General features: G+C 48.3%; 1 protein-coding gene across 2 annotated transcripts in view; it reads right to left on the minus strand.

The window, feature by feature from the left end:
- The window catches only part of tex2 (testis expressed 2), a 44,418-nt gene extending 32,275 nt beyond the window's left edge, over positions 1–12,143 (minus strand). For both annotated transcript variants that reach the window (XM_045720000.2, XM_045719999.2), the window contains exons 1-2: positions 11,870–12,143; positions 8,494–8,609 (exon numbers count right to left, since the gene is read on the minus strand). The gene's annotated coding sequence lies outside the window, so the exon portion shown is untranslated. The remainder of the gene's footprint in view (positions 1–8,493; positions 8,610–11,869) is intronic.
- Between the last annotated feature and the right edge of the window lie 242 nt (positions 12,144–12,385).

The following is a 12,385-nucleotide window of genomic DNA, read 5'->3' on the forward strand; positions in this document are numbered from 1 at the left end:
AGAGAGAGAGAGAGAGGTAGATAAAGAGAGAGAGAGAGAGAGAGAGAGTGAGAGGTAGATAAAGAGAGAGAGAGTGAGAGGTAGATAAAGAGAGAGAGAGCGAGAGGGGTAGATAAAGAGAGAGAGAGTGAGAGGTAGATAAAGAGAGGTAGATAAAGAGAGAGAGAGAGTGAGAGGTAGATAAAGAGAGAGAGAGAGAGAGAGAGAGGTAGATAAAGAGAGAGAGAGAGAGAGAGAGAGAGAGAGAGAGAGAGAGAGAGAGGTAGATAGAGAGAGAGAGAGAGAGAGAGAGAGAGAGAGAGAGTGAGAGGTAGATAAAGAGAGAGAGAGAGAGAGAGAGAGAGAGAGGTAGATAAAGAGAGAGAGAGAGAGAGAGAGGTAGATAAAGAGAGAGAGAGAGAGAGAGAGAGAGGTAGATAAAGAGAGAGAGAGAGAGAGAGAGAGAGAGAGAGGTAGATAAAGAGAGAGAGAGAGAGAGAGAGAGAGAGAGAGTGAGAGGTAGATAAAGAGAGAGAGAGAGAGGTAGATAAAGAGAGAGAGAGAGAAGAGAGAGAGAGAGAGAGAGAGAGAGAGAGAGAGAGTGAGAGGTAGATAGAGAGAGAGAGAGAGAGGTAGATAAAGAGAGAGAGAGAGAGAGAGAGAGAGAGAGAGAGGTAGATAAAGAGAGAGAGAGAGAGAGAGAGAGTGAGAGAGAGGTAGATAAAGAGAGAGAGAGAGAGAGAGAGAGAGAGAGGTAGATAAAGAGAGAGAGAGAGAGAGAGAGAGAGAGAGGTAGATAAAGAGAGAGGAGAGAGAGAGAGAGAGAGAGAGAGAGAGAGAGAGAGAGAGAGAGTGAGAGGTAGATAAAGAGAGAGGGTTTGCTGAGTCCACCCATTACTATTTAGCATTGAGCTCCACTCCAGTGAGCCTGTCTGTTCTGTCACAAAGACACAGAGTTACACATCATCCACAAACACACAGCTCAATATGCTGGTGTACATTACCATGACAGGGCTAGGTAAGAGGGTGACACATGCAGGTATGTAGCCAAGCAGGCACATACTGTACATACGTATGTACGTGTGTGTGTGTGTGTGTGTGTGTGTGTGTGTGTGTGTGTGTGTGTGTGTGTGTGTGTGTGTGTGTGTGTGAAAATGTATGCATTCACTACTGTAAGTCTCTGTGGAACAACTCATAACCCATAACAGCCTACAGACAGTGTGCATTCTGCTGCCACCTGCTAAGTGAAATGAATCACCAGGAAATCTCTCTTTCTCTAATTCAGTGGTGTGTATTTCACTGCATCCCCACTCTCTGTCTATATATATTTATCTTCCTCTCCCTCGCCCCAACCTCTCTCTCTCTCTTGCTCAGAACAGAGCACTCAGCCATGCCGGATCAAACTGGTTCTGTCTCCCATTCATCATCATTGCCATCTCACAGGCAGAACTTACTGTCACTGGCTCCAGCCTCTCCAGGATCAAGACAAGCTGTTGCCATGTCAACTGTGAGAGAGCTCCACTCTACCATCTCTAGCTCTACTATTATCCTCAGGTTCCTCCTCCTCAGAATATGACCTTCAACAAGTGTTTGTTAGCAACAATTGTTGGTTAGAAACAGACAGTTCTGTGTGGAGTATTTTCAGGTTCCTTATGGAGTGATAATGAGGAGAGGAGAGGAGAGGAGAGGAGAGGAGAGGAGAGGAGAGGAGAGGAGAGGAGAGGAGAGGAGAGGAGAGGAGAGGAGAGGAGAGGAGAGGAGAGGAGAGGAGAGGAGAGGAGAGGAGAGGAGAGGAGAGGAGAGGAGAGTCCTGTGACAGTCTCGGTGAGGGAGCTGAGGAGATCCACACAGATAACCTCACTTAAGTAATACTAATGTTGTTGGAATGGTTGTTTAGTCATATGTGATGACATTAGACTAAGCTGGGGATATAGTGGATTTGGTGTGTATGGCTGAGAGGTATCAACCTGGGATCAACTGGTTTTCATCTTTGCCTTTTAGCATGTATAGAAATATGAAAGTGGTAATGTCATTGACAGATACACCTCAGGGAGTATAGAATGTACTGGAGGATTAGTGTGTTGTAGAAGGGCTGCCTGTGGAGTTTCAGCAGTCACTGTGGGTAAGCCTTACATATACACAATCCATAGGTCTGAGGGAGAGGGGGAGGGAAGAAAACAGGAGACGGAAGAGATGCTCAGTGGCTGATGGAGGGAGGAGGTGACGGCGAGAGAAAGAGAGAGATTGAAAGGCAGAGAGACGGATGAGAAGGTAAAATACAACATCTGGAATGAGGGAATCGTTCTTCTATAACTGTCACTAAATATGAAAATATATCTACATTTACGACAAGCAAGAATGTCACTTTGAGGGATTTGTTTAGCCATGCTAAAACTTAACTGAAATCTAGGGTCAAACAAAGACTGTTGGGATTCAATTCTACTGAGTGGATGTTAGACTATTCCCCTTCCCTCAGCTCTGGTGCATTAGACACCACACAACACAGAGGTGCCTGTCTGCAAAGCTGCATGAATAGAATGAGAGATTACCATTTCAGTTACATTATTAAACTCTTATGTATCCTTGAAAAGTAATCTGCATGGGAGACTCTCTCTCTCTGCCTCCCTCTTTCTCAAACAAAAGCAGCAGTACTGACAGCCCCAGTCCGGTCAGCTCCTCCAGTACTGACAGCCCCAGCCCGGTCAGCTCCTCCAGTACTGACAGCCCCAGCCCGGTCAGCTCCTCCAGTACTGACAGCCCCAGCCCGGTCAGCTCCTCCAGTACTGACAGCCCCAGCCCGGTCAGCTCCTCCAGTACTGACAGCCCCAGCCCGGTCAGCTCCTCCAGTACTGACAGCCCCAGCCCGGTCAGCTCCTCCAGTACTGACAGCCCCAGCCCGGTCAGCTCCTCCAGTACTGACAGCCCCCAGCCCGGTCAGCTCCTCCAGTACTGACAGCCCCAGCCCGGTCAGCTCCTCCAGTACTGACAGCCCCAGCCTGGTCAGCTCCTCCAGTACTGACAGCCCCAGCCCGGTCAGCTCCTCCAGTACTGACAGCCCCAGCCCGGTCAGCTCTTCCAGTACTGAGCCTTTGTTCGGTCATTTTTTCGCTCCACTGCAGACACACTTTATAAGGAAAAGATCAATTCTAATATCTACCAATCAGCTAGACAGAATGAAGACTCTTAAGTAATCTCACCAAATGGATATTGCTTCAAATTTTAATGACGCAAGTTTATACTTTCACCTAGAGAGAAGGCATGGCAAGAGAGAGGGATGGATAGAGGGATATCAAGGGAGTAGGGATAAGGGAAATGGAGAGAGTGAGAAATTGGGGGAGAGATGTATAAATGGGGAGATAAACAGATATATAGAGATCTCTCAGAGGGTCCTATTAAATCAAAAAAGTCCATCCTATGCCTCCTGAGTCTGTCACCCGCCCCCACGTCTGTCTCCCCTAGCCTCCAGTCCCCATCCGCCCAGGTTATGTATACATGACAACCCTGTTTGTAATCTTGTAAATGATAGGAATCTTCTCCAGTGATGAAGACATGGATGTGTCATGGTATGGGGGGTATGCAACATAGGTCAACTTTGAGCACCTTTTATTTCTTCAATGTTTTATCATTCAGGTCCAAAACGTCACTTTCTGACCACTTCTACAATGGGCAAATATGTATGGAAGGTTTTGTTCAAACCAAAAGGTGTTGCTGTCAAAAAGTGATTGAATTAAAATGTATTTAACCTACTGCATTGTGCGAAGACCAGTGTGAATACATACATACACATACACACATGTAAAGCATTCACATACACATGACAGGGAATAGGGTAAACAGCTTTATCTGACTAGCAAATTCACTTTGCAATCAACTGACCTGAATTCCATCTGGCCTAGTAGCAGCTATAGTGTGTGTATAGTGAATGTATATCTACAGTGTGTGCGTGTGTGTGTGTGTGTGCGTGCACGTAGTCTGTGTACGTATGCGTGTGTGTTTTGGAGGAATTTCCAGAATCTGCTCAACAGGAAGAGTTGAGAACACTTCCTGCTCTCAGAGAGCCTCAACAGAAAGGGACGTACCACCCTGGTCAAACACAAGTAACTAAATATTTAACTTAACAATTCTTCCAAAAGCAATGAGGGACCAAATCAGAAGTCAACACAACACAGGATCATGTTATGTAGTTATTGAAACACTGGCCTCTGTAGATTGAAAGCAGCTGAAATCAGTCTGCCTCACAGTAAGGCTAACAGAACCAGTCGATAAGCAACACACACACACACACACACACACACACCACACACACACACACACTCCCCCTACCCTTGACCATCACACAGGAGAGGCCTCCATGTGTGTACTGAACACAGATACCATCCTACACACTGGTTGTTAAAAGAAGCAGTCGTGACTTGTTTCCTTAAGGCTGAGACAGTCAGTCAGAGATGGCTGGCCAGACAGCCTCAAGCTGAATGTATTTAGACTGGGAGAGAACCTACAGCCCTGCAGCTCAACCTGAAAAGCTCAATACACATAGTTGATAGAAGTAGCCATGATGCTAACCTCATCCCCAGGCATTGGTCATTAACATACGTACATGCAAACACACTGACACACAGAGACACCCCCCACACACACATTCATCCCCCACACCATCACCATCAACGCCTATCCCCACACCATCGCCCCCTATCCCCCACACCATCACCCCCTATCCCCACACCATCGCCCCCTATCCCCCACACCATCACCCCCTATCCCCCACACCATCACCCCCTATCCCCCACACCATCACCCCCTATCCCCCACACCATCACCATCAACGCCTATCCCCCACACCATCACCATCAACGCCTATCCCCCACACCATCACCCCCTATCCCCCACACCATCACCATCAACGCCTATCCCCCACACCATCACCATCAACGCCTATCCCCACACCATCGCCCCCTATCCCCCACACCATCACCCCCTATCCCCACACCATCGCCCCCTATCCCCCACACCATCACCCCCTATCCCCCACACCATCACCCCCTATCCCCCACACCATCACCCCCTATCCCCCACACCATCACCATCAACGCCTATCCCCCACACCATCACCATCAACGCCTATCCCCCACACCATCACCCCCTATCCCCCACACCATCACCATCAACGCCTATCCCCCACACCATCACCATCAACGCCTATCCCCACACCATCACCCCCTATCCCCCACACCATCACCATCAACGCCTATCCCCCACACCATCACCATCAACGCCTATCCCCACACCATCACCCCCTATCCCCACACCATCACCCCCTATCCCCCACACCATCACCCCCTATCCCCCACACCATCACCCCCTATCCCCCACACCATCACCATCAACGCCTATCCCCCACACCATCACCATCAACGCCTATCCCCACACCATCACCCCCTATCCCCACACCATCACCCCCTATCCCCCACAACCATCACCCCCTATCCCACACACCATCACCCCCTATTCCCCACACCATCATCCCCCACACCATGACCCCCTATCCCCCCACACACACCATCACCCCTATCCCCCCACACACACCATCATCCCCTATCCCCATCACCCGCTATCCCCTACACCATCACCCCCTATACCCCACACCATCACCCCTATCCCCCACACCATCACCCCCTATCCCCCACACACACACACACCATCACCTCCTATCCCCCTATCCCCCCCACACACCATCACCCCCTTACCCCCACACCATCACCCCCTATCCCCCATACACACACCATCACCTCCTATCCCCCTATCCCCCCCACACACCATCACCCCCTTTCCCCCACACCATCACCCCCTATCCCCCACACACACACCATCACCTCCTATCCCCCTATCCCCCCCACACACCATCACCCCCTTTCCCCCACACCATCACCCCCTATCCCCCACACACACACCATCACCTCCTATCCCCCTATCCCCCCCACACACCATCACCCCCTTTCCCCCACACCATCACCCCCTATCCCCCACACACACACCATCACCTCCTATCCCCCTATCCCCCCCACACACCATCACCCCCTTTCCCCCACACCATCACCCCCTATCCCCCCCACACACACCATCACCTCCTATCCCCCTATCCCTCACACACACCATCACCCCCTATCCCCCACACACACACCATCACCCCCTATCCCCCACACCATCACCCCTTATCCCCCACACACACACACACCATCACCCGCTATCCCACACACCATCACCCCCTATCCCCCACACCATCACCCCCTTTCCCCCACACCATCACCCCCTATCCCCCACACACACACCATCACCTCCTATCCCCCTATCCCCCCCACACACCATCACCCCCTTTCCCCCACACCATCACCCCCTATCCCCCCCACACACACCATCACCTCCTATCCCCCTATCCCTCACACACACCATCACCCCCTATCCCCCACACACACACCATCACCCCCTATCCCACACACCATCACCCGCTATCCCACACACCATCACCCCCTATCCCCCACACCATCACCCCCTATCCCCCACACCATCACCCCTATCTCCCACACACACACATCCCCCCTATCCCCCACACCATCACCCCCTATCCCCCACACCATCACCCCCTATCCCCCACACCATCACCCCCTATCCCCCACACCATCACCCCTTATCCTCCACACCATCACCCCCTATCCCCCACACCATCAGCCCCTATCCCCCACACACACACATCCCCCCTATCCCCCACACCATCACCCCCTATCCCCCACACACACACCATCACCCCTATCCCCCACACACACACACACCATCACCCGCTATCCCACACACCATCACCCCCTATCCCCCACACCATCACCCCCTATCCCCCACACCATCACCCCTATCTCCCACACACACACATCCCCCCTATCCCCCACACCATCACCCCCTATCCCCCACACCATCACCCCCTATCCCCCACACCATCACCCCCTATCCCCCACACACACACCATCACCCCCTATCCCCCACACCATCACCCCTTATCCCCCACACACACACCATCACCCGCTATCCCACACACCATCACCCCCTATCCCCCACACCATCACCCCCTATCCCCCACACCATCACCCCTATCTCCCACACACACACATCCCCCCTATCCCCCACACCATCACCCCCCTATCCCCCACACCATCACCCCCTATCCCCCACACCATCACCCCCTATCCCCCACACCCTCACCCCTTATCCTCCACACCATCACCCCCTATCCCCCACACCATCAGCCCCTATCCCCCACACACACACCATCACCCCTATCCCCCCACACACACCATCATCCCCTATCCCCATCACCCGCTATCCCCTACACCATCACCCCCTATCCCCCACACCATCACCCCCTATCCCCTACACCATCACCCCCTATCCCCCACACCATCACCCCCTATCCCCCACACCATCACCCGCTATCCCCTACACCATCACCCCCTATCCCCCACACACACACCATCACCCCCTATCCCCCACACCATCACCCCTTATCCCCCACACACACACACACCATCACCCGCTATCCCACACACCATCACCCGCTATCCCACACACCATCACCCCCATCCTCCACACACACACATCCCCCCTATCCCCCACACCATCACCCCTATCCCCCACACCATCACCCCCTATCCCCCACACCATCACCCCCTATCCCCCACACACACACACACCATCACCCCTATCCCCCACACCATCACCCCCTATCCCCCACACACACCATCTCTCCCACTCAGAGAGAGTTGATATGTGTTTCTATTAGCATACTGTACCTACTAACCAACGCACCTCCAGTGTAGTTACAGTAAAAGTCTAGTGACAGCAGTAATGTCTTTAATTAGCCCAACATGGAGGATCCTCTTCAGTGTTTGACAAAAACACTACAAGCCAGAGATTTATACCGTCAGTTGCAGTTTTTATTGCTCTTATTGAGTTAGGTAATGCCACATTCAAGATGCTATGCTGCCCTTTATAAAGTATACTGCTTCAGTCTCCCTAAGGCAGGCTCACACACGCATGCACACACAGAACACACACAGAACACAGAACACACACACAGAACACAGATCACACACAAAGAACACAGATCATGCAGAACACACACACAGAACACAGAATACACACAGAACACAGACCCATGTCTCTTCCCAGGTGACAGTATAATACAGTATGTCCTCTATGTAACGCGGTGAGATAATGCAAACCGCTTAGCATTGGTAACGTATGCCAGAAAAAGGCACAGTGGTTTAGAGGGTTTGGACTGATGGACAGAGCGAAAGAGAGAGAGTGATAAAGAGAGAGAAAAGAAACAGAGAAAAAGAGAGATAGACAGAAATAAAGAGACAGAGAGAGGCTGTTCAAGGCTGGATCAATCCCCCTCTCTCTCTCTGTGAGGTCAGGCCATACAGTCCCCATGCAGGGTCCCGATCAATAGGAGCTCATATTCAGGCTTACCTTGAGACTTCAGTGGCATTCAATCTGCTGCCTCTGGCCTGGGCTGCAACACTGTCTGTCCTCACTGACACTCACACACACAGCCAGGCCATGGATCATGCTGCTGCTTTAGAGGCCTGCATGGGAGAGAGAGACACATCGATTGTGGTGAGGGGGAGCACTAGAAGGTATATCATTATCTTACTGTCACACTCACACATGCACCCCCCCCCCCCCCCCCCCTAGCTGTTTATTCTAGCCCATTGTATAATTATCTGGGTAGCCATATATTAGACACACACACACACACACACACACACACACACACACACACACACACACACACACACACACACACACACACACACACACACACACACACACACACACACAGCGGTAGCACTCTGATTAGCAGGTAAACCCTGATTGCCACTTCACTCTCTCAAGCAGCAGACAGACTGCAGTTCTGTGAATGAACTGGGACTCATAAGATATTAATGTGCTGAACTTGTCTCCAACACAAACGCATAGATGAATGACAAAACCCCCCTGATCCCTCAGTAACCCTGTTCACCAGAGAGTGTGAGCAGAGAGAACAGAGACTGAGGTGTTCAGGTAAGGAGAGATTGAATGGTGACTGAACTCTGTGTCCAGCTAGTCAATGTAACTACATTGTCAATGCTTTTACCACAAAAACACATACAGATGTATGTGTAATGACAGGATTATAGCACAATTGATGTCAATGAGATACAGCAGACATGAGCCCACACCGCCCCTCAAATCCTCTGTCTCCCTATTCATTACTGAAACCAACATCAGTATCTGTCTCCCTATTCATTACTGAAACCAACATCAGTATCTGTCTCCCTATTCATTACTGAAACCAACATCAGTATCTGTCTCCCTATTCATTACTGAAACCAACATCAGTATCTGTCTCCCTATTCATTACTGAAACCAACATCAGTATCTGTCTCCCTATTCATTACTGAAACCAACATCAGTATCTGTCTCCCTATTCATTACTGAAACCAACATCAGTATCTGTCTCCCTACTCATTACTGAAACCAACATCAGTATCTGTCTCCCTACTCATTACTGAAACCAACATCAGTATCTGTCTCCCTACTCATTACTGAAACCAACATCAGTATCTGTCTCCCTATTCATTACTGAAACCAACATCAGTATCTGTCTCCCTATTCATTACTGAAACCAACATCAGTATCTGTCTCCCTATTCATTACTGAAACCGACATCAGTATCTGTCTCCCTATTCATTACTGAAACCGACATCAGTATCTGTCTCCCTATTCATTACTGAAACCAACATCAGTATCTGTCTCCCTATTCATTACTGAAACCGACATCAGTATCTGTCTCCTTATTCATTACTGAAACCGACATCAGTATCTGTCTCCTTATTCATTACTGAAACCAACATCAGTATCTGTCTCCCTATTCATTACTGAAACCAACATCAGTATCTGTCTCCCTATTCATTACTGAAACCAACATCAGTATCTGTCTCCCTACTCATTACTGAAACCGACATCAGTATCTGTCTCCCTATTCATTACTGAAACCAACATCAGTATCTGTCTCCCTATTCATTACTGAAACCGACATCAGTATCTGTCTCCCTATTCATTACTGAAACCAACATCAGTATCTGTCTCCCTATTCATTACTGAAACCAACATCAGTATCTGTCTCCCTACTCATTACTGAAACCAACATCAGTATCTGTCTCCCTATTCATTACTGAAACCAACATCAGTATCTGTCTCCCTACTCATTACTGAAACCAACATCAGTATCTGTCTCCCTATTCATTACTGAAACCAACATCAGTATCTGTCTCCCTATTCATTACTGAAACCAACATCAGTATCTGTCTCCCTATTCATTACTGAAACCAACATCAGCATCTGTCTCCCTACTCATTACTGAAACCAACATCAGTATCTGTCTCCCTATTCATTACTGAAACCAACATCAGTATCTGTCTCCCTACTCATTACTGAAACAAACATCAGTATCTGTCTCACTATTCATTACTGAAACCAACATCAGTATCTGTCTCCCTATTCATTACTGAAACCAACATCAGTATCTGTCTCCCTATTCATTACTGAAACCAACATCAGTATCTGTCTCCCTATTCATTACTGAAACCAACATCAGTATCTGTCTCCCTATTCATTACTGAAACCAACATCAGTATCTGTCTCCCTATTCATTACTGAAACCAACATCAGTATCTGTCTCCCTATTCATTACTGAAACCAACATCAGTATCTGTCTCCCTATTCATTACTGAAACCAACATCAGTATCTGTCTCCTTATTCATTACTGAAACCAACATCAGTATCTGTCTCCCTATTCATTACTGAAACCGACATCAGTATCTGTCTCCCTATTCATTACTGAAACCAACATCAGTATCTGTCTCCCTATTCATTACTGAAACCAACATCAGTATCTGTCTCCCTATTCATTACTGAAACCAACATCAGTATCTGTCTCCCTATTCATTACTGAAACCAACATCAGTATCTGTCTCCCTATTCATTACTGAAACCAACATCAGTATCTGTCTCCCTATTCATTACTGAAACCAACATCAGTATCTGTCTCCCTATTCATTACTGAAACCGACATCAGTATCTGTCTCCCTACTCATTACTGAAACCAACATCAGTATCTGTCTCCCTATTCATTACTGAAACCAACATCAGTATGAAGAATCCTATAGAATGAGATATTTGCACCTCAAATTGCCCGTGTCTGGCTCAGTTTCAGAAGGAACAGAAGGGCCTATACCTAGCTGATTCATCATCGTATCTCTGTGATACCTAGCCAATAATTGTTAATAATATTACTAAATGGAGACCTGCGATCACTGCTTCACAGCTCAGAGCCTATAGACAACGACCCCTAGGCTATGTCTGCTTGCTGCAAATGCTATGTCTGTTAATAGCAAGAAACCATGACATAAACACTGTAGCATAAACAAAGACATGCGGATACATATGCAGATACACAGGCTAGGATATACGCTACTGTATGTGCAACGTTACAGCCTAGGCTACAATATCCTACCGCTCCCATTTCAGATGGTTTTAATGTATCAGCACCGTTACATTGTAACATTGTAGGTTAACCTCTGTAGCGGACATTATAAACAGGTCGGAGTCACATCGCCACTTTGGCTTTGTCTGTCCACATCTGTATAAGGCTTCTCTCTGCTCTCTTCCGCGTCGAATATAGTAGACCCACCCAACTGAATGGACTGGAGGATACAGCCATTGACAAAAAAATGCTCTCCGAGAGAGAAAGCAAAGGCATATTAGAATCTAGGCTAATATTATAGGCGATATCAATCTTACCGTATCGACGGTTCATTTCATCCACATCGGGTGTGTTTGATGCTGCCGCTGATGCACACTGTAATTAATCCTGGATTTCCCACAATCAATCTGCGTATAGTATAGCTGCCTACATATGTGATGATGAGAGCTGAATGTGAATCCCAGTGACAGCCCAATACAGTGAGAAAAAGTATTCTCCGTTTTCCAAGGGCAGAATAATCAAATCGGATCCGATGGCAGAACGCCTAACAGGCATTTGATCTCTAGCCTATACGCTCTGGGATTGATTAAAATGTTAGAGACTAGGTATTTGTTTAGGTGATCATATGACACACCCACGTTGTATAACGCTGTCTTTATACGACCCTGCAGCACCATATGGCCTACCTTACAATACTGAAGTCATACAACCCATACATCAAATAATATGCATATTTAATGATATTGCAGCAGAATAGTCAGAAGTGCATCACTATGAAGTGATTGGGGTGAAAATCCTGAATTGTAATCACAGGCATCAGTTATGATTTACAA

Source organism: Salmo salar, chromosome 06 (assembly GCF_965601325.2).
Source record: "Salmo salar chromosome 06, fSalSal1, whole genome shotgun sequence".
In the NCBI taxonomy this organism is placed as follows: Eukaryota; Metazoa; Chordata; class Actinopteri; order Salmoniformes; family Salmonidae; genus Salmo; species Salmo salar.